General features: G+C 38.6%; 1 long non-coding RNA gene across 3 annotated transcripts in view; it reads left to right on the forward strand.

Moving 5' to 3' along the window:
• Window positions 1-22,646, forward strand: part of LOC140684146 (uncharacterized) — a 200,921-nt gene extending 178,275 nt beyond the window's left edge. For all 3 annotated transcript variants that reach the window (XR_012055921.1, XR_012055923.1, XR_012055920.1), the window contains one exon: window positions 21,111-22,646. This is a non-coding gene — a long non-coding RNA (uncharacterized lncRNA). The remainder of the gene's footprint in view (window positions 1-21,110) is intronic.
• The last annotated feature ends 844 nt before the right edge of the window (window positions 22,647-23,490 follow it).

Raw genomic sequence — 23,490 nt, forward strand, 5'->3', positions numbered from 1 at the left:
ATGCTTTCATGCATTGTGAGCCTGAAGTGCATGGATATGTTTCTTGTGGTAGTTTTATTAGTACAGGTAAATTTTTCACAAAGACCATACCTGAAGCAGAAAATATATAAATTTTATATATATATAGTCTGAGATATGCTGAGAAGAGTGGCTATGGTGAGCCATGGTAGAGGGAAAAAAAAGGATTAAAATATTATGAAGTGGTTAATGTAAGCCAGTAAAGCAGGTGGAGGATATTTAGAAGCACAAAGAAGCTCAAACGTGGTTTCAGGGCTGTTTCAGTGATAAGTACCAGAAGAATCTGAAAAGGTTCCCAAACCCTGATGGTGATTTTATGCTAGGAAATATCTTTTGAAGAAACTAGGCAGTGGTTTTTGTTCTCTAAAGCAAAAGGGAGTGGATCTTGCCCCCTCTCATTTTGGAGAAAAGTATTTCTCTGTCACACAGTGACAGTAAAAAAAAAACAAACAGAACCAATGAGGAAAAAATTGTAATCTTCGGCAGGGTTTTTTTATAAATGAATTTATGCCTTTGGTTCTCCTTTCCCATTGTATACGGGGAAAGGCTTTGCCTTTTCCCCAAGGTGTGTTTCTGGAAAGCAATACTCGGTTGCAATACATCCAATGAAATTCTGGCATCATTGTTACATTTCTTTTGTTTCCTTAATTACACATCTATTCGTTTTTAAAGAATTCTTAACAAATCTTGCCCCGTTCCATTTGTAACTCAACCTGAGCAGTGCTCCTTTCCTTTTTTGATTGTTTGTTTTTTCCCTTTATGCTATTGTTCATCTTACAATTTTTGTATGAAAAAATGTATTTCAAATTCCAGGTACATTGAAAACTGTCATTGAAGCTTTTTCAGCTCCATAACCTTTCTTAGAATAATCTCTGTCCACAGACAGGGCACTGACTTCACTTTTTAATTTACTTCAGGACGTTGAAATTTTTTTCCCTGTCCTGGCCATTCAAAACCAACTAAACCTCTCTTTGTCTCTTTATATATCAATTTGCTCTTTGTTTCTAAGGTCACTAAAATATTTTTAATAGACATGTTTTGGTGTTTATGGCACAGGCCAAAGGAAGGGCCCTGAATGGAAAGAGAATAATGCATCAATGTTGGTTTTGGTCTGCTGAGCACGGACTGCTGTGGCCACAGAACCTCCATCCAGTCATGAATGATGTATTTGTGTTGCTGTTAGAGAATGTGGTCAAAGACAGCAGCAGATGTTCCCTGCTTTGATAGCAACCAGAATAATTTTGCATTTTCTTATAACCAGCTATGCACGGCCCACACCATGACATCTATGGTCAGTGAAAAACAACAATGCAAAATTGTTGGTTTTACCAGTTTTTACAGAGATGGGGCAACTGAGGGGTGTTTTACAAGGTTTTATTCCATTATCAGTAAAGGGTGAGGTGCAAGAGATGTAAAACTCATCTCCATTCCATCAGAAGCCAGCCCATTTCCTGCTTACACCACCCCAGAAATGGTTTTCAGCCCATGAGCTTTGCCACACAATGCTGCTGTTGCTTCTAACACCAACCACCTTTATTTTTTCCCCACTTGGTCCTGCTACAATGCATCTTTCACAGTTCAAATTCTCCAAAATATCTTGTATTTTTGCAAGGCCATCTTCTAAAACTCTTTGAGACTTGTTTCTAGCTCAGTCTCTCAACAATGTCATCTCTGTCCCATGGCCTTCCTAAGCCAGCACAGCTCATCTCAGGCTTTGCACACAGATGTACGGGCTGTGTGAGCTTTCTGACAGGTTTCGGGAATTCTTCACAAATCCATTTCTCACACAAAATATTTGAAATTTGCTGAATTCAGCCCTAATCCTGAATGATTCATGGGGCAAAAAGAGAGAGGGCTTGCACTGAGAGGGTGAGAGGGAATTTTTGCAGAGCCGAGGAGGATCCCTGCACCAGCCCCTGCCTTTCAGAGTGCTCCTGCTCCCACAGGAGGTCAGGTTCTGATGGATTTACACCCAGGTGCTCTTGCCCGTTGTTTGCCACAGCTGAGTGGTTCTTTTATTATTTGAATGCTGAAGTGCCTGTTATGGCTATAAAAGTAACAAGCATAACATTTACAGAGTAAGAGAAAAAACTGCAATGTACCTTAGTAATGCTTTGGAAAGAGACACTGATTTTCTCTGTTTCGTGACATTTAAGTCACAGAAGTGTGCTTCTTTCTTCTTCCTCTGACTGTTGAGTTGTATTTACTGTGCTTGTACCTGGATAGACAATGAAGTGTTATGTTCAGTTTGAAAATTGGCTTATGTCGACTTTTTTTTTATATTAAACATTCCAATCTTGAATTGTAGCCCAGATTTTACTGCCACTTAATGAGGTTGATGGATTCTGGAGAAAACTCTGTTATCAATCTTTAAAAAGTATCACCAGTAGTAGTTGGAGTGCAGCTGAAAACTAATTTCTAACTTCAATTTAAAGAGTGCACTTAAATCAGGGATTGCCTATACCTTAATGTATATTAGATCTGTGTTCAAGATGTTTTGCCTTTCAACAGTGGGGACTTTACAAATAATGTGATGTGAGTCCCACAGTGTAACACAAATACTGACAAACTCAGTTGTACAACAGTTCAATGTATTTATGAGTGCAAACAAAGTACAATGAAAACTTCTATCTAGTTAAGATATTTTAGATTATTTAAAATGGACCATTTTTATTGAAAATAATGTGGATTTACAGCAAAAGATTGCAAATATGTTCATTTGAGGAGGTTCATACCATTTCTTGGCACAGGTTAAGAACTTCCTGAGAGAAAATGTTCTGCTCTCTGCAGTATGGGCACCTCCATGCCTTTAATTGGAAAAGTGGAATTTTTAAGCTGCCAGGTCTCTTTGTAGAATTATGATTGGTGCTGAAGCTCATAAATTACAAAACTGCTTCTTACTTTAGCATCTCTACCCTCCTAACTGGGAAGAGATCCTGGTGTGAAGCACACCAAGCATTCAGGTGTCAAGCCTGGCAGCAAAAAGAAACAGCACTTGAAGGTGTGCATTGTCAGCTCAGCCATGCCTGGAGCTGCTCTGAATGCAGATGTGCCAGTGCTGGGTCCATTCCCAAAGCAGAGTTCAAAAGATGTGGTTTCGTCCCTCTAGAAACACTCAGAACTCAAATGTACTTCTGTGGAAAACTCCTAAATTACTATAAAACTGATTTTTACCTTTTGCTGAGCTGTGGTAAATTAATTTACAGTGGTTTCAAAATGAGCTAATCAGTTTTCAGGGCTCTGAAAATGCTTCTTGTGCATTGACTGTCAGTGAACTTGATTAATTTGCAGTGTTTGCAGTAAATATGTCTTTACTACTGTAATATTCTACATAATTTTAAAATAGTGATCACTTAAACTTTCACATAATGCAGTTTCAATGGAATAAGTAGACAAAATTCTCCCTGCAAATCAGAGTTTTCTGTTTCTCCCTGCCTTAAACTTGTTTTTCAGAGGGTTTTGGAAGTCTTTCCAATGTGTTTGTAAGGACATAGGCATTCAATTTTAGCCTGCTTTCCTGAGAGCAATCAATGCAGATTTTTATCTTTTGATTGCTTCAAACACTTTCCTGTCTCTCTTTTTGGAAGGAGAAGGGCAATAGTCAAACAAACAATTTAGTCAAACCTGTTTTATTAATGTTTTCTGTTTAATATCACCCTGGTATTCCTGAAAGAATGCTCATGGAAGCCATAAGTACATACAATACAAATATACAATACCAGAAATACATTCAATACTTGGAAACCTCTACATACCTTGGTATTTGTTTGAATTTTTTGTGTCCTGCTCCCTTTTGTAATTGAATACCACATTAATTGACTCTTTGAACTCCCCCAGATGAGTTTAGTTGCTGGTATTGATGAAAAGCACAACCTAAAAACTTATCCTGTAAAACCTGACAAAGAAGTTAAAGAGATTATGACTTTTGATGGATACTTTTGACATTGGAATTTGACAGTACAGGCACTATATTTTTGTCTAGCATCTCAGCCAGCCCAAATAGTCTGAACTGCCCAAGGACTCATTCTATCCTACAAATGTTTATGCAAATGTGTTCTCTACAAGTTAACATATTACATAAAGCGAGTTTTATTCTCAAGTTTAGCATTTCATTTTATCAGTCTGTCATTAAAAATAACCAGTTGCAAATTAGCAGTGCTAGCTGACTCTCTTTAATCAATTTCCTTAGCAATTGTGAGGTTCAGAATTGCTTTCAGAGGCATTTAATAATGCCAGCTTTACTTTTATATGGCATCTCAGGACAAAGGAGTTAATCATGACACAGAATCTAAACTGCAGATTGACAGAAATAAATCAGATGAGGGAAAAGAATTCCCACCAATATTATTTTACAAACAGTGGCATCTAATTGCCTTCTGTGTGTTCACCAGGGCTGCTCTGAATCTTGTTTCTGAATGATTGATTGCTCAGCTCAGCTGTTAAACTGGATTTGCAGTTTATCTGAGTCTGTTGTGGGGTGAGTAAGCCTTGAAAATGAGTAGGATGGTGTTGAACATTGCTGCTGGCTGGCTGGTGCAGCACATGCAGCCCCTGACATTATTGTCACAGGCTTTAGAATTTGTTATTGCAGGGGAATGGCTGCAGCCAGAAACGGGCTCAGACTTTGGGCAGCACAATATCCAAAGCCATTTTATTCTGTAGGGTTGTGAGTTTGTCCTGGGGGTTTTGTTGTACAAATTGTACAAATTGTACAAATGTCTGGTCACTGTGTTCGGCTGCAGCACTTCAAGGGGATACAGCCCCATTCAGGTCTGACATCCCAAATCCTGCTGGCCCCACAGGAAATCTGGGAGTGCTGATGTGGGATCACCTCTATGAGGCCTTGTCTGGGCTACCTAAAAACAGAGGCCAGACAGAATTAAGGGAATAAAAGCAGTTATATTTATTGAAGGACCTTCAGGTACATTTAGGGCAGACAAAGTCCCCCACGGGCTACACCCAGAAATGGACCACAGGTTTTCACACTTTTATAAGTTTGGTCCAGTTGCATATTGGGGGGTTAATCTTCTAATTATAGCTTCAAGTAATGAAGTAATTTACCCCAAGTTTGCTCTCCCCAAGTCCCTTTTGTTTCCCTGAGGCAGTGAGGTCTGGAGAGGAATTGTTGTGTCTGCCCAGAATGGGACAGCAGCAGCAGCTCACACTGTGTGTGGAGTTTGAGTTACTCACTAAAGAGCTGCAGGACCACAAATACATGAAAAATAGAAAAGCTCAAATCCTAAGGCATGACTGTATCATCTGTTTTTTCCTCCCTGCTCCTCCTGCAGAGCTGAAGCTTCTCCCGTTACCCAAAGGTCCCCCAGGGCAGGCAGGAGGCTGCAGAGCTCAAAGCACATCCCTGTTTTCAGCTGTGCCCTCATCATCCAGCTCCAGGACAGGGCTGGGGAAGCTGGAGAGTTTCAGGTTTGGTTCACAGCGTGCCACTCTTCAAACACTGCAGACAGGACAGCATTCTCCTGATTTTTCATGATTTTTCAAGCTGACTGAGAAATCAGCTGTACGATGTAATCTCTTCCTTTTCAGCCTAGGATTAGCTTGGTGGAAGGGGATGCTATATTTCCAATGGCTTGTTTTAGGTATTTCCCAAGCAGGAATATTTAGCTGAGTGAAATATCAGCTGCACACGTCCCCAGACACAGATTTGTGCTGACATATGCAGCATATTTGAGTCCAGCTGGCAGGACTAATAAACAATAGTTGTCACCATGTCCTATTTTTATTTAGAGAGAAGAAACATAAAAGATTTAATACATGTGTATAATATACAAATATATATTTATGAAGAGACAGCATTGTTTTAAAGTAGAGGTCAAATGTCCAATCTGTCTCTGATTTGGTCTCTCCAGCATTTACCTGTGTTCCTCTGGTTGTTTCTGGTGTTTGCTATGGGCTGTTCTGACACCTCCTACTATGGCTAAAGAATTATTCAATGTCATTTTAGGTCACTTTCACACAAGAGCAGCACAATCCTGTAGTGGGAACTATACTCACTGGCAGCTTGCCCAACTACAAACCCAAATTATTAATTGGGAAGCAGAAAGGCAGGTGGGGAATACTGTGGGCACTGTGTATCAAATGGGAGGGCTTGATTTGAGAAAGGATTTTTTTTTTCCTTGAATAACTCAAGATTCTGCTTATTTTAGTTTGATGCTATCTGGCTAAAATATTTTCTTCATGATAGTGCATTAAAATTTAAGTAACTCTTCTTCCCATAGTCATTGCTTATGGGCATAACTTGAAGCAGCTGATTAATTTCTCCATCTTTTTTACAGAAATCAATAATGGACCCTGGGAAGATTAATATTTGTGAAAGAAAAGATGATATAACAGTAATAACTCTTTTGTGGGATTCATATGTCTTCTTCCATTTCCAGGACAGAAATAATCAAGTTAAACATAGTTCATGTTAAGGGTTGGTTGTTTCCTGTGGGGCAGAGCCCAGGAGTGCAGGGAGAGACAGGTGAGGTGTTTTGGTGACATTTGAGGTGTTTTGGTGACATTGTGAGGTCTTTTTGGTGACATTGGGTGAGGTGTTTTTAGTGACATTGTGAAGTGTTTTTAGTGACATTATGAGGTCTTTTTGGTGACATTGGGTGGCCCCAGTTCTGCAGCAGAGCTCCTGGATTTCCTGCCTCAGCATCTAGTGTGCTACTGAAGAATTCATACAGGACTTTTAAAAGTTCTGCAGAAGTAAAAAAACTTTTATATTTTCCACTGGTTTGGTTTTTTTTTTAATCACCAAACCCACATAAAGTTAAAAAAGAAAGCCCACTTTGAAGTAATGTTTTGAGGAACGTGTCCCTTTCCAATTCTTACATCATAATTGACAGGCCATAGAAACTCATCTCCCAAATGTTTCATGACAAATGCTTTGCCAGGATGGCTGAGCAGGCTGCACTAAAGCCGAGTCCCAGCTGACATGTGAATAATCTCCACCCTGAACAATTTGGAGCTGCAGTGAAAGTGTTGTCGGATAACAGATGGGTGAGTCCATGCCACAGCAGCTGAGGGAGTTGCAAGAAATGCCATGTGGCTGGATTTCATTTTTTAATTTTTTTTCCAAAGCCTCTCTATTGCTGCCTTGCCACAGAAACCTATTCCCCCAGCTTTCAAAGTGAGAAGGAAACTTTATTGTCTACTTAATCTCAAAGTCCTTTTCCACCAGCAGTACCTGGAGAGCAAGGGGACAACATCGATGCTGAGACACAGCAAAGCAGTTTTCCTTCACTCAGGAGGCTTTACTTGTGAAGTCAAACATCCATCATAAAGGTTGTTTTTACTCCAGTGGTTCTGGCTCCCTCCTTCCAGCCAGGTAACAATGTCAGCTAAGCCCAGCTGCACAGAGCAATTCAGATCTCCTTGTGAGGTCCTGCACTCCTGTCTCTCTTTCAGGGGTCACAACAAGACTCTTCTTCAGCCACACATTTCCATACCAAACAAAATTCAGGCTCTATGGACTAGGAAGTTTGCCTTTTATCCTTCAGTTTCCTCTTTGCAGCTTCCCTATAGGCTCCCTTTAGAGGTTATCCTGACAAACAGATGAGAGAAGAGTAAAGCAAAAATGAAATCAGAAGTCAAACCAGAAACACTCAGAATTGTCTCAGGAGTGGGGACTCCCCATGGCATAGCACATAGTTCCCAACCAGTCTTCCTAAATTTCACACCAAAGAAAGATGGGTTTGTGCTGAGCTGAAACACAGGAAAAAGCTGTAGGAAGCTGACTTTCAGAGCTCTAATTCCTCCTGGGCTCTTACATGTCAGTGGATGAAGACAATGTGCCAATTTCCGAGCTGGAAGTGATCTCTGCAGTGCCTGTGGCTGCTGTGGGGAGCTGGGAAAGGGAGAGGCTGCTGCCAAGAGCAAGAAGAGAATTTCATTGGGACCAAAGCTGGCTGTTGCAGGCTCAAACCTGAGATACACCCTGAGCAACTTAGAGGTTGCTGAGGATGTTAAAAGTAAAATCTATTTGTGTTTCTTTAGCAGATTTCTATTATTTTTCCTCTATTTTTAATGTTTGGTTTTTTTTTTTTTTTTTAGAAGTGGTGTTTTTTCCTGATCCTGGGGCCATTTTCCATTTGGAGTCTTTGAGGAGCTGCTCCACGATCTTGGCAGGGAGCACTGGGATGTGCTGGTGGATGGGAGAGGGCAGCAAAGGGCAGAACCAAAGTGCAACTGCAGAGCTTCAAGTGCTTCCTCTGAGGCTGCACTGCCTGGGCTGGGCTCCTGCTCTGGAGAGGCCTCTCAGGAGGGAGGAGGGATGGAGAGCATCCCAGGTGCCTCCTTGAGCACCTTTGTAATTCTGTTGCACTCCTTTTCATGGAGTGCCTCAGGCTTTGAAGAGATCTTTTAAAGCTGTGGATGATTTCTGTGCCCAGACAGGGCTGCAGATGTGCTGCTGCACGGAGGCAGCTGCGAGCTGTACATTGGCACTTTTGTGCTGCAGGTAATTTTCTCATGTGAGAGTAAAGATTTTATTTCCAGGTGCAGGAAATGTGAGATTAACTGCACCAAGTTTCCATTGGACTTTGCAAAAAGACTAACTTGGCTCTAATGAATTCTGTAACATCAGTTAAATCATGTTAATGCTGTGTTAAGGAAGAGCTTTTAAGATTTTTACAAATGGAATTTGGTTGAATTTGTGTGGCTTTATACTTTTTTGGAACACTTCTATGCCCACATTTTTTTTTTTCCTTTTGTTGCCTAACAAAAATACTATTGAAATAATTAATGAACATATGTAATATAACAGCTTTGTGGACCTCTACTGCCATTAGATCATTTTAAAAAGTATGTAAGTGTCATTACATGATTCCTTTTTCATTGATTTATAAAATCAGAGCTGCTTTGTTTCATTCTTGCTATGGTATAGTGTTGCAAGCAGCAAGTCCTCATACTTTCAACCTGAGAAATTATTACAGCATTTTTAGTGTGAAACATTAAGCAATTTTAACTTTAATTATTGGGAGTCTCAAGCTTCCTAGCCTTAATCTTGAAATATAAATGAAATATAAGCATTAATATTTATTTATTGGTATTATTTATAAAGTGCAACACAGATGTCTGTGTCCAGGGATTTCTTTCAATTTTTAATATGTACTTTTAAAACAGGACAAAATTAATAATTAAGAAATTCCTCACATATCTAAATTACACCAGATAATATAAAGATGCACATTATAGCAGCTCACAGGAGAATACTGCTTCGGAAAATTTTCAACATAAATTTGTCTGATAAGGTCAAAGTAATGCTGTTGACAGTAGAATAAGGAAGAGAAAATATTTTGCTGCTTCTAGGCATCTTCATGTTAAGTCAAATAAAGAATAACAAGAACAACTCAAGATATATAAGGGGGAAAATTCACTCAGAGGGAAAACACAGAAAACGTTTTTGTGTTGTTTGTACCCTTGCATTCTCCGTGGCTGCTGTAGCACACGGAGATTGTTTTCCATATTAGCTAAGGCTGGATAAAGGAGCAGATTTTGTTACCTCTGCATCATGTAAATGCACCCTTTCCAACCCAAGAGCACAGTCAGAGTGAGGGTTAAGTCCTAACAGTCACTCTTAGAATTTAAATTCGCTTTCATGTTTACCTTCAACTTTATTCACCGTGGACGAGCCTCAAAACTGAACTGGGTTTTTTCTCCTTAGCATCCCCAGAAAAAACAGAATTTGGAAACCACCCTTGTGCTTCTGGAAGTTGTGTAAATATGGATCAGAGCTAAACTTTGCTGGTCTCTGGTGACTTGTTTAGGAACAGTTTTTAAAACTGTGTAAGGATCTAAATACAGATGTATGAATTGCTAAAGGAATTTACAAGGCAGATATGAATATTCACTTGCCTGTCCCTAATTTCTGGGCTGTTTCTGTGTCTTACCCTGTACAGAGTTCACAGTTTAAACGTTTTTCCTCTAGAAATGTAAGCTGTTTTTCCTCTAGAAATGTAAGCTGCCATTTTCAGGCACGTTCTGCAGAGCACTAATTGTGTCCCCGCTGGCATTAATAGGAGTGGTTTTAGCACAAATCTTTGTGTGTTCAGGAGCAGGATCAGGACTTTGGGCTGAGCTCTTTCCAAAGGATGTTCTCTCAGATTAACTTCATTCTGATCATCTAAGGCTGCTCTGTGTGCAGAGTCTCTTGGTTTTCTGTCAGTGAATTTTCTCCTGCTACTCTGCAGGAACACAGGAGGAGAATAATTCTGTCCTGCAGGCAGCTCCCTGGAGCGAAGGTACCTGTGCTCTAGGAGCCTCCAGTGTGCTGTTCTTTGAGACAGTTTATGAACTTATTTTGGGGAAAACGAGCGTTTATGGGCAGTGTCCTGGCGATAGAGAGTCAAGAGCAGGGGAGCCGCAGTGAGCGGGGCAGAACAAAGTGAGGGTAGCAGGGAGCACAAAATGCAGCAGCTCCAGAAGAAATGGGAGCAAGCAATGAAAGGAAAAAGTAGCCAAGATCTTAGGAACAGAGAAAAGGAAAACTGCCCTCAAAGAAAATTTTATCCTGCTCCTCTTTGGGCATTTTTTCCAGCCTTTCCTGAGGCAGGAGTTGGAGGCTGGAAGGATGTTTGTATTTGTGTTTCTCCCACCATACAAATTGCTTTACTGATTCTTTGGGTACATTGGAATATCTTTCACTTTCAGAATCCATTTGCATTTCATTATTTTTGTCTGTATTTCCTCCTGCTTCATATGGACTTTATGCATATTTCAGGATGTTTTTCATATGATATGTGAAAATACCTCTACTTCTTTCCTGCATCCAGCTTAGCAATGTGGCATATTGATTATTGTTCTGGGTGCTTTCAGTCCCTGATACAGAGACTTATGGACAGGCAAGCTGAAGTTAATTTTATAAATAAGATTTATGGACGAGCATATTTGTTGGATTACTGCCATTAATTGTTAGGGATTGGACAGATTTTTCTTTTACTGGGGTAATTATATTCAATTCTGTGCCTGGGATTGGCTGTTAAATCCAAGTTGCAGGCTATGTTTGAGAGTCATGGCTGAAGCCTGCTGTGTGTATTGCTGCACATCAGCTCAGTCTGGAGATCTTGATTTCAGTCTCAGATATCACTCACTGCCTTTTCTGTTTTAGTGAAAACTTCCTTTCTGAAACTTAAAATTCTGCAATAAAACAGTGCCCTTCATTGAAACAATGAGGAAAAAAAAAAAAGTAGGCTCCAGCCTTGTGTATCCAAGTAGCATTTTGTGTCTCCAAAGGCCATTTCAGACAGAGTTTAAACCTCTAGCATTCCCTAGGCCAGGGATTGAAGATTGGGAAGATCCCGAGGGATAATCCAGGACTCAAGTGTCTCATATGAGATTACACACACCAGTTTTATGTTCTGAGGGAGAGCTTTTGTGAGGTGCTGCAAAATAAACACAGAACTGATTGTTTGCTTTCAGTAGCTGTCCTGGAGCTTGGAGTGAGTTCCTTGGTTTGTGCTCTTGCTGGTAGAACCCTTGGCTTTGCATTTCCCACTGCCACCGGGCTGAGTTAGGACTACATTCATCTGAAATGTGCTCCCAGAGGGGAGTTAATGGTCTTAAACTCTGATTTCAGTACAGTGGGAACTCAAAATGTCCCTCAGACATTTTTGGATGATCCGGACCCAGGTCAGAAGCATCTGACACCCTGGCAGGCAGCTGGAAACAGCTGTGATTTTGGGTTTGAACCATGGAATGATTTACCAACCTTGCAGGAAGAACAAGAAGGCACAAAAGTTTAGATATTATAGTAGAAGTAGTCACTAAGTAGAGGGAAGAATTTTTGAGTGCTGTACAGGGGGGTTTTGGTTTTGTACATGGGGGTCAGAAGTTTTAAGATGGAGGGATTTGGGCCTGCCCTGTCCTCCCTCTTCCTCCTTCCTTCTCTCCGTGTTCTTGGTGATGTTGGCACTCTCAGATTGGTTTAGAGTAGAAAGGCACCATTTAATACAGGTAATAGGCACTGGGGAAAAACTGTAACATGTAACACGTAATGTACCATATAACAGATAGAAAAGCACCATTTAATATAGGTAATAGACACACACTGCTCTGCCCTTGACTTGCAAGTTCTGCAAACTTTTGGGGAAGTTTTGAGATTTTTCATGGAAAATAAAAGCAGAAAAAGTAATTGGTTAGAGTTTTGGGTTTGGATTGGGTTGTTTGGTTTTGAGGTTTTTTTGTTGTTTTTTTTTTTTGTTTTGTTTTGGGGGTTTTTTGGGGTTTTTTTTTGAGCAGGGAGATCAGTTATCATTTTCTATAGGAATAACTTGTAGACCTTATTAAGGAATTACTAAGAGCTCAAGGTCTTTTAGGAAAGAGAAGATTGAATGTTAGCCTTTTCATTTTGGATTACAGTAATTTATGTAGTGTCAGACCTGACAGCATGGGCTGTCAAACTTACTATCTCAGGGAACTCACTTTTTATTTAAGATTAATTCTTTGAGGTTGAATCATAAGGTCTTTGTTCTTACATTACTCAGCTTGTGTGCTGGGATTCCAGCACTTTTGCAACTTTTTAGGGCTTCTGATTGAGTCATTTGTATCTTCCTTTATAATTATTTTTTCATGGACTATTTTCCCTCTACTTGATTAAATATGCTCAGCCATGTTCATTAAATATGAGAAAATTTCTAGATGTTTCTCACCATGATGAAAATAAAATATATATATATATATATATATATATATATATATAAAATTATATTTAAAGACTAGATTAAAAAAAATAATTGAGGAAAAAAATACCAATCCTTTCATTTGTCTTCTTCACTGCTAGACAGGCACAAAAAAATCCTGAATATTTTATTTTGTTACCATATTTTCATATGAGTTATATATATATATATTTATTGACCCCATTTTTTTTTTGTGAGCTGAAAGAAATTGTTATGAATGTCTTTATGTTTAGAAAAATAATGGGCAAAACTTCAGCATGGTTTTAGTCCTCGGATTTTCACATGGAGGTATGAATATTAACAATGCTGAGGAAGTGCTCAGCAAAAATAGAAGTCTGATATCCAGAAACTGAAAACCCCATGCTTGCATCACAGTTGCTGTGCACAGTAGAGTTGCTTAATCAGCCCAAGCTATCAGCACTTGAAATTTGTTGTCCTTAGTGCTTATGTTTTGCTTAACTTTCCACTGGTTATGACAATATAAACTCCAACTTGCTGAAGCAGTGGCTGTGTGAAGGAACTCTGTTGCTCCAGTTGGAGTAACGTTATTCCTGTGTGCAGAAGTGAGCTCTGCAGTCTTGAACTGAGAATGAGAGATGTTATCTGCGGATTGTCACAGAAAATGCAATGAAATCCCCTGAAGTTTGCTCTGTGTGCTCAGGGCAGAATTGTATGGTTTTTAATTCTTTGTTTTAGTCACCAGCAGTGACCCTGGAAGGGTTTGCAGATTGACAGGGACCAAACCCACGGGATCTGCTGCCCCACACGGAGGGGTGATGGATGAAGTGTGACCCAGCTGCTCGTGGAGCATCTCCTAGAGGTTCACAGGGTGATTTTTTTTTTTTGCCCTCCTTCAGAAAGGTTCCACTTTTAGTCTTGAAGTAAAGAGAACAGCTGTTGCAAGATCACACAGAAATTTAAAACCTACTTTTCTGCTTAGGCTGTTTAAGAGAACTTATTTCAAGTAATATTAACGTACCTTCATTTAATAAACAAGTATTTCCATTAGCACATCCCATTTCCATTTTCATTATGCCGCCATTAAGAAGAACTCTAGAAGTCTTTGCTCTGTGTCCAACAGTGATGGCAGCAAGTAAGCACATTAAAAACCTGTCACTCAGCCTGTACATTAGGTAATGGAATCAGAAGGCGAGAGACAGGGACTTGGGTGTTTGTCAACCTCTGACAATTTGAAATCAATAAGAATTTGATCATGTTGATCCATACTCAAGGATCATTTCCTAGCTGGTTTTCCCTCAGCCTTTCTGCTTTAGCCATATTTTCTTTTACTTCTTAGCTGAAAAATAAAGAACTGTGCAGCAGAGGGCACGTTGGTATAATTAACAAAGGGGAGTGTATTGAGTGGGATAAAGGTAATGAGGAACAAATTATCTTGTTTATAGCTTGCACTGTCCAACCCAAATATATTTTACTGGCAGGCTTGCAAAGGTAGATTCTTTTCCATTTCTCAGTGGAGCCTGCCTCATGTGAGGGATCACATTAAATAAGAGATTGCTTTTGTGACTAGAGGTAGGTCAATAGTACCATTTGGAAAATAGAGGTTGTTTATCAGCTTTTGTGGTACAAGATGCACAAATGCTTTGGGAAATTTAGATAAAACAATGATGGTTATAAAACTCTAAAGCTTCAGAGTTAAAATATGTAGTAAAACACATGTTAATTCATAAGTTAAAGTTGTATTTCTTGTAGCTATGATATGTATTTAGGTGTTTGCTCTTTATTATTAAGAGTGTCTTGTCAGAGATATCTCTTTAAGTGTTTTACATATGAGGAGTCCTTTATAACTCATGAAATTAAAAATAATACACCAAACTGCTAATATTTGAGAGCCAAGTGTTACACAGGATAAACATAATGTTATCTACTTGTCTAACATTTATTTGAATTTTTTTTAAACTGCAATTTGCACACATTGCTGATAGGGAAATAAAAATTAATAGCACTTTAAATACAAAAAATAGACATTTTAGGGGGATTTCTAGAGCAACTATTTGTAGTATTTTCAATCTTTTTGCTTTTCAGCCACTTGAGGAACTCTTACATAGTGATCTCAGTTGAGCACAGTAGAACTTTCAAAGGAACATTTTCAGAGAGTGAGAACAGAAAGATCTGAGGATATGAATTCCTCTGAAAAGCAAAATCTATTTTAAGATTAAGTATATTTAACAAGAAATAGACTTGCTGTTTCTTCGAGTTGTTTATGATTAGAAATTACTTCATATTTTCACTTTGATGTTCAGATGAAGAGCAGGGCACATTTCAAATCATGAGTTGTTGACTAGAGTGACAAAGTTTGACGATGAATGTATTTCATGGCTAGGTAATATTAAAAAAAAAAAAAAGGAATTTGTGGAGAATTAATGTTCATTCCTTAATTATGTTCCTTCCTGTGAGTCAGGCTTTGAGTGGAAGCAGAACTGTTAATGTTGGTGGAAACTTCTGGTTTGCTCAGCAGTACCTGTGTCATGATGAGATGTGAAGCCATCAGTCTTTGGTTTAGACTAAAAAAGAGGATGCGGGATTAAACTTCAGCCTCTTGATTAACAGAATTAATTATGGAAATGAGGATGCAGTGAGCCCATTAAAGGGAACCTTTGCTCTCTGTGGAAGCAACTGCACTATAGGCTCACTTGCTTTGTTGAGATAAAAAATGTTCCCATCTGTTTTGCTGATGTGAGGACAGCTGCAAAGTCCCCCAAAGGGAGGGAGCAGTTACAGAGCACTGAAATCATGGATCTGCAGGTTTGGTGCCCAGCCTTGCTGGTAATTCTGTGAACTTCTGCAAATCAGTCACTGGAAAATGGAATTTGATAGTACAGCTTGTAAGATTGCAAGGTCAGACCTGCTTGAAAATTATGGCAATGGTATAGAACACAGGAGTGCTTTATAAAGAGCAGCCCAGTAAATCCTGATAGGTTTTTTTATGTGTTCATTTGTTTAGAGTTACTCTCTGGCAAATGTAAAGGTACCTATTAGTAAAGGTAATGGAATTAATTTTCTTCTCTCTTCATCAACTGTCAGAAGGACACTGGAATTTATTAAGACTTGACAAGCACTGCTTAGCATTCTATTGTTAAATGGAAAAATGTGCCCACTGTTACCTTTTCTAATCAAAAGTCTTCTTACCTACAGATGGAACCCATGGAAGGGGTGTCTGGAGGTCATCTCAGTCCAACCCAAGATGCTCAAACCTGTCGAGTCCATGTTGAGCTCACCTGGGTTTTAAACATTCTAACCCACCACGTGGAGCCTGCATTCTTGCTGAGAACAATACATATAAAAAACTTACTGTTTTTTGAAATGCACTTGCCACATTATGAGATCAAATCCTTAATTACTGAGGTATGCAGCAATTTTTTTTTTTAAGTAGTTTCTTTGAAAGAACTCTTTCAGAACAAATATGTCAAGCAAATACACTTCTAACTGAGGCCTGGTTTGATGTTTCAGTCATTCACTGTCACTGTTGAACCTTGATGAGGAGGCCTTTCTTTTATTGTTCTTTACAAATAAGCTAAAATAACATGTTTAAAGTAGTTCAGCTGTGAAGCAATGCTAGTGAATTTGGATTCAGTGTTCTGGGAATATCAGAATCAGTAATTGTAAAATATGTTTTAGTTTCAGCAGTTGTTGAGTTTCCACTATTACAAAAGTTGTTTATTAGAGAGGGATTGGATCCCCAGGTGCTCTTTTCTGGCATATGATCCCTCAAGACAGCAAAAATACAGCGAGGTATTGGTTAAGGATATGGTCCTTCATTTCTAATTTCTGTAACACTGAAACCAGCTGCCTTGAATTTCTGCTGCATGACATGGTGGAAAATAAGATGCAAATGAAAACCTAAGGTGGGGACTTGAATGAATAAAGGGGCTCGTTGTTGCCCAAGATTACAATAATTGTGTTGTTCTCAGCAAAATCTTTTCTAAGCCAACAGCAGTACAAATGTTTCTGGAACATCACTTCTCTTTTTCCTTTAAAAAAAAACCCAAAAACCTGGTGATTTTGCCTCCTCTTTGGGGATGAAATTATTTCCTTGACAGTTGGCAAAGGCAGAAGATTCACAAGTCTCAGCAACTGTTTTCCTGGTGGAAAAATCTAAGTGAAATGATGAGAACATCTGGCAAAGCTCTTAAATAAAACAGTACTTTGAAACAGAACTGATTCAGTGTATCCTAGGACATTACATCAGTGACATCAGAACAATTAATATTCAAGACGTGCTTAATTATAATTATACTCCACAGATGTTCCACGGGAAAAAGTGGAACGTTGTGCTTTCAGGTTGAGCTCTCATGCAGGCAGACTAATACAGTGGCACTTTACTTTGTCCCTATTAAAAAATATTAACAAGATTGACTGTTAAACCAAAATTATGCATGAGAATCCCAGCAGCAGCGCTCAGCCAGCATTGGGGATTGTGTAAACAGTGAATATATTGTTTTATTGACTGCATTAGGCTGAAAAATTCTGCACGTGGTGGCACATCCCTGACAAACCCTTTGTGCTTGAGCCTGGTCTGATGTGAGGGCAATGAAGGAAATCAAGGATCTCCAGGCTGAGGGAGGTGTTCTGATACTTTAGATTAATCTCTGCCTTGTTTTTTTGGAACCTCTGTAGCATTCACTTGATACCAGCTGAAATCAAGAATGTGGCTGCTTCAGCGGGAAAATGACTCCCCAGTAATGGAGTCAGTGGGAAAAAAAAAATTGGGATATTAGTAGCCTATTAAAAATTAACAGTATTTAATGGTTCCTTGGAGGTAAAGGCAAGGTTGAACAGGAAACCCTGGGGAGATTTCCTAGCCTTCAGTACTTGAATTAGCAATTTTAGCAGCGAAAAGAATTTGGTTTGTATTAGGTGGTTATGAGCTAGGTATAATTCAGCTAAGAATGCAGGATATATGTCATTTAAGACAGCTGTGAGAAATCATTACAATTTAGTGTTGAAAAGGAGCAGTTACCAGATCAAAACATGTATAGGTACCTATATTATTGAAGACAAAGATTTTTGTGCTTTCATATCTCCTGTTCTCAGGAAATTATATTTTATAGGGTAACAAATTCTCAATTAACAGAGTAGCAAGCAATATCCATCTCTCCTTCTAAGAAAAGGAATTTAATCAGTATTTTTGTTGCTTGCTGAGGTCAAAAGTACAGCTACCACTCTGGATGAAAAAACAGCTTCATGAGGTCCCTTGGGAATCCTGTAAGTGAGTTGAAGTGCAACCTTAACTCATCTGAAAACAAAAAGTGCTTTTCCAGGAGATCTGCACTTGAGATTTGATTAAGAAAAAAGGAAATCATGTACTCTGACTCCATCAAGCTTCCAGTGAAGAGCTGCAGTTGACACACTGCTAGCCCTGTTCCACTCCTATTTACCCACTTGTTAATTGTGAACAAAAAGTTACAGTAATTCATGCTTCATGGGTACAATTTATGGGCATAGAGATTTAAAGTCCAAGAGTGAAATATACATCTGAGTTCCAAGAAATGAGGATAAATTATTAAAAACTCCTGATTCCAAACAATTGACAATGTGTCCAATGCTACTAATTAAAATTACTCAGCTGAGCATCTGATTTTAATTAACTGAATGAGGTTGTGATAGATGTGGTGTTTGTCATTTTGTCTCATTTTTCATATCTGATGAAACTTCACATTTGCTTTCTCAAACTGTGAGAAAAGTAAATGTCCTATTATTTAAATAGATATCTCTAAAACCACCTTTAAATAGATATTTCTAAAACCCCTGTAAATATGCAAGGTGAGTTTTTCATAAAACTGAAGTGTTCACTGCATAGAGTACCTTAAAGAAATCCTTTGGGTTTAAAAGCCCAAAGAATTAGGGAGGTGGTGTTTCAGCAGATCAATGTTTTTTACTTTCAATCCCCATGGTCTCAAGGGTGTAAAGTGTAACTTATCTGCTTGCAATAGTGTTTAAATGGAAGCTATTTTCATATACTTGGTGATTTGTGCTGCATTTGGCTCACTATTGAGCTAAAAATGATATTTACACCTGTACCCAGACAGGGATTTCTCAGTAAATTATTTCTTTCTTAATTTTTTACCTAAGCAAGCCCTAAGATTTATTGATCAGCTTCATGTCGGAATGAGGGGGGAGAGGAAGAGAGAATGCAAAGAAGTATTTCCTCTAACTTTTATTTCTCTTACCTAGCAGTTACTAAACTATGTTTATGCAGAAAATGTTGTGTAATACTGTTTGGTTCTGCTGACTTTGGTTTATAGAAAGGCACTAAAAGCAGCAGGAGTTTCCACATTCTTCTCTTCTCATGCAGACAGCCTTGTGGGGCTTCTCTTTGACTGAAACAATGTGAATTAGGGTTTTGTGGGGTTGGTTTGTGTTTCAGGTGTCTCCAGCTTCTTTCTCTCATCACTTTTAAGGTCAGAGAACAAAACCAGTCATTTTCAAAATTGCTGTTTATTGAGGGGATGAGCTGCTATTAGTGTGGTGGTTTTCCACAAGCTGCTGGGTGGGTTTCAGTCTCAGCAGGCTGATCTGCTCAGGTCACTGCTCCCAGCACCCTGGGGCTTGATTTTAGAGAGAAATCCTGAGGAAGTCACCCTGGGCAGGGTGTTCAGGGCTCCTGTCTCAGGTGCTGCTGCCATCCAGCGTGACCTGTAGGACAACGCTGTCCTGGACAGTCTAAGCCCCTGGTTGAACACTTGACAGGTGATTTTAGGCTGGAATATCTTTAATTTGATCCAAGAGCTTATCTGGCCTGCTCTCAAGAGATAACAGGAATCATGGTTAGTGAGTTTGCTTTCTCTGCAGGTCAGGGCAGGGCAGAAACCTCAGAGGCTGAATGGATTTTCACAGGTGCTTCTTTATGCTTATTTCAGTAGCATTTCTATATAAACTTTATTTGCAAAAGAAGGAAATAAAAGCCCAGGTGTGCCAAAATTCACATGTGGGTTGCCATGCTTGTCAGCCATGTAAGCTTGCTGACATCTTGCAACACACGGTAGAGAAATGATACGTTTTATTTTGAAGTTGTCTCCAAACAAAAAAGTAATATAATTGGAGTTCAAAATAAAGGGAAAATATGTGTTGTGAGGTAATTGCAGCTAGAGATATTTTAGCTGAAGGTTTCTGTAGTAGGGATTAGAAGGCATTTCCTCACTCTGCAAGGTGTGCCTGTATATTTTTGATTCTTGCATCAGATCCCACACCTCCCCTTCCTGGGCTATATGACAGGGACAGCAATTAGCACTAAACTCCAAGGCAATTTATTTTCATAAAATTAATAATAATGAAGATAATTTCATTTTTGAAAGCAGCTCTGTAAAAAGCCATCTCAGATCTCTGCGTGGAGATCTTGATTATCCAGTGAAGAGGGGCTATTCACAGGAGGGAGTATTAGCACAGCCACCTTCCACTAAAAACACTCTTAGTCTTGCCAAGTTTCTGTGCACAAAATGATATGCATGCTGTGCTGATGTTATTAGTTTCCATCCTTCAAGCTGCTGCAGTCCCCTCTGTATAAATCTATCCTGAAGAATCTTTATATGCCAAGGAATATGATCCCTAACCACTTTAAAGTGTGATGCATTTAAAAGAATGCAAAACAAAGTGTGTTAAAATCCAGAAAAGGAGACCGGGCAGATGCCTATTTGAATTATTTCTGTTTCCTATCTGTGAAAATTGAATTGACTGACAGTAGGAAGAAACATTTAACCGGTTTTATTATATTAACTTTTATTTTGTTTGCTTGTCTTTAAATTCTATTGGTTCCATAATCAAAATCTTGAAGTGAAAAGCATCTTGAGACATTATGGAGTGAATGTATAAATTTTAACCCAATTTGAAAAATACTGCTCTTGTTTTCTTTCAAAGCAAAATATTATGTGGCTCATAATATCATTGCAACATGTAAAGATAAATCCCTGTACTAAATTGGTAGGCTGACAGGCCTTTTAGTTCATGAATTTGTGGCGCCTGAGTGCCTTCCTGAACAGAACATATTGGATCAGACATATTTTGTGAGTCTGCTTTGTAGCCTGAGCTCTGAAACCATCATCTCAGAGGGAAGTGAGGAAGAAGCTTTGTCCTCCTCCATTCATTATTCCAGAGCAGCCAAACTGCATCCACAGCCTCCCAGTTCTCATGTCATCCATGTGTGAAAATGAAAGCTCATGGGTGTAAATATCACCAATGGCATTTACACATTGAAGAAAATGATTGGTCAGGGGGAAGGTAAAATATTAATAATGCTTGTTGAAAGATTATTGTTGAACATCAGGTTTTAGTGAATAAATGCACCAGCTCTGGCACAGGGTATTTCCAAAATTTAGAAGACTTACTTTACTGCTTTTTCATTTACATCCTTTTTCATTCTTTTAATAATTTTTAAAATCTTTCTTTTCTCTGCAGAGTCACCAGATAGAATTGGATCATTGTCTGGATTTTAGGAGTGATACGTGGAAGCCTAAACCATTCCAGATTGTTGCAGGTGTGAGTACCCTGATCCTGATGATGGTAAGTGGTGGAAAAATTGAAGCTGCAGACCAAAAAAAAAAAAAATCCTCTATCCAGCTAAACAGGTTAGCAGAAGGGAAGACAGTTTTGCTCCCATTGGTCATGTTTTATTCATACATCCAGAAAAGTTAATGGTCAGGATATGTAGCTGCACATTTGACATGTTTCACTTGTTTATTATAAATTTAATGTGACTAAACTTTGTTATCTTCTACTTGAGAATGCCTCTGGTATGTGATTCATTGTGATTACTCGGTACAAAAGTTTCTCATAATATAACCCCCATTCTTCATTGTCCCAGATTCTCATTGATACAAATTTCTTGTATCATGAATTTTGTACAGATTCCTGACAAGGTCCCCTATGTCACTAAGCTTGTTAAGGTCTGTGCTGCTCCATGTGGTACATCTAAAATCAATTTCAGTCGCATTTGACCACTGTGCAGATGGAACATTATTCATGCATTAGACTTTCTAAGTGGGGTAGAACAGAACCTTACATTTATTCCTTACAATTGTATCTGCATTTTTGTATTATATATGGTTCAGTAACCTTTTGTGGAAGACCAGAAGATGCCTCTGGAGGCAACACAATGTGCATCAGAACTGATTTATACTGTAACATCTGTCAACTTTTCCCTAGGACCTAGTTGTGCCAGGATACACATGTCATCTTTTCTAATGACTTATCCAAAGACAGAGCTGGCTGTGGGAAGAGGTCTAGCACAGGAATGAGTCTGATCCTGCCTGCTGCCATTTTTCCAAGGAATACTGTTCAATCTGCATTTTTTTTTTTGTTGAGGGATTTGTAGCTTGTGGTTTAGAGAGCATTTTGCACACAGGGTTAGCATTTTTATTAAAGAACTTTTGAAAATGGGGCATAGAAATGCTGTTGGAAAATGTGAAAAGCATTTGAAAATATTCCAAAGAACTTAATTTTCCTTCTGAAATGTAAAAAACATCCTCCAACCAGCATCCATAGCTCTCTGTGTCCCCCAGTAGCAAACAGAAGAGCTCAGAAGAGCTGATGTATTTTATCTCACTGTATTGGAAATGGATCTGTTGAATCTGATGTGAAAATTTTGCCTACATGGATCCCGTGTGTCTCCATCATTCTGGATAACCACACTCAGACTGCCAGGTGAGTGACAGTCAGGCACTCAGAGGAGTCACCCAAAATCTCAAAGATTTAGCACTTACAATTTCCCCTCTCAGTTTTATATCCATTACCCCTTTATCCTAGGGCTGTTTTCTTGCTCTTAATTGAAGTAGAATTTCCATCCTAACTTCAGAACACTTCCTTAGCAAACACCAAATACTAAAGCACCCTCTGCTCTAAAATAATCACATTTTAGCTTGTGAGTTCAATTACAGACAGGAAAATGAAACATTGATCAGATCCACAAATATTCCTTTACAAAGAAACTGTTCCCAGTATAAAAAAACATAAACACTGATTTCCTCCTGAAGAGTGTATTTGTAGTAACATAATTAATTTAATATCTGCAATATTACATAACCTTTTTTCAGTTCTGTTGCCTGTGAGCATGATGTAAATATAAGCATGTTGTCATGAGAAGTCTGATAATGTCCTCTTTTTGTGCCTCAGATAATCATCACCTAAATTGTAGCAGTTCTGTATTAAGTGTGTAAATGAGCAGGAATTTTCTCTTTTCTTATAAGAGATATTGGAATTAGAATTTAACGTAGAGAAGTCTGATTTTCTTCTGCCTAAAAATATCTTTATTCCTATTTATAAGTAGATATACAAACTGGAAAATGACATTTTATTATAATTTTAAATTTAAAATATTTTGGTTAATAATAGTTAGACCAAATAATAAATTTTAGGGCTATGCATAATGCATGCATATGTACAAAGTACAAAGTAAAATGAAACTGTAATTTAAGCTAAGCATGATTCCAGTTGTCTTCACAGATTTTAAGTCTGCACCATGTTTTGTGTCTTTTTGTGATGGCTGGCTTTACTGCTTTGATATCGATTCAGTTTAGCAGATTGGCTTGTGTGTTAGAATGATTTAGGGTGCTGTATTTTTTTTTTTCCAATTTAGTTCACTCTTGTATGTGAAAACACTCTGTGCAATTGCAGGACAGGTATTTATGTGTTAACTAGGCACAGCTCTATTTTAAGGATTGAACAGAATGTTGTGGTGTTACAGTTCTGTGTTTATTGCAGGATTTGGGGTGAAACTCCTGTTCCACCTGAGTTGCACTGGCTGTTCAGGGGATAGATCATCTCACTGCCTTCTGGCAGC

Source organism: Taeniopygia guttata, chromosome 4A (genome assembly GCF_048771995.1).
Source record: "Taeniopygia guttata chromosome 4A, bTaeGut7.mat, whole genome shotgun sequence".
NCBI lineage: Eukaryota > Metazoa > Chordata > Aves > Passeriformes > Estrildidae > Taeniopygia > Taeniopygia guttata.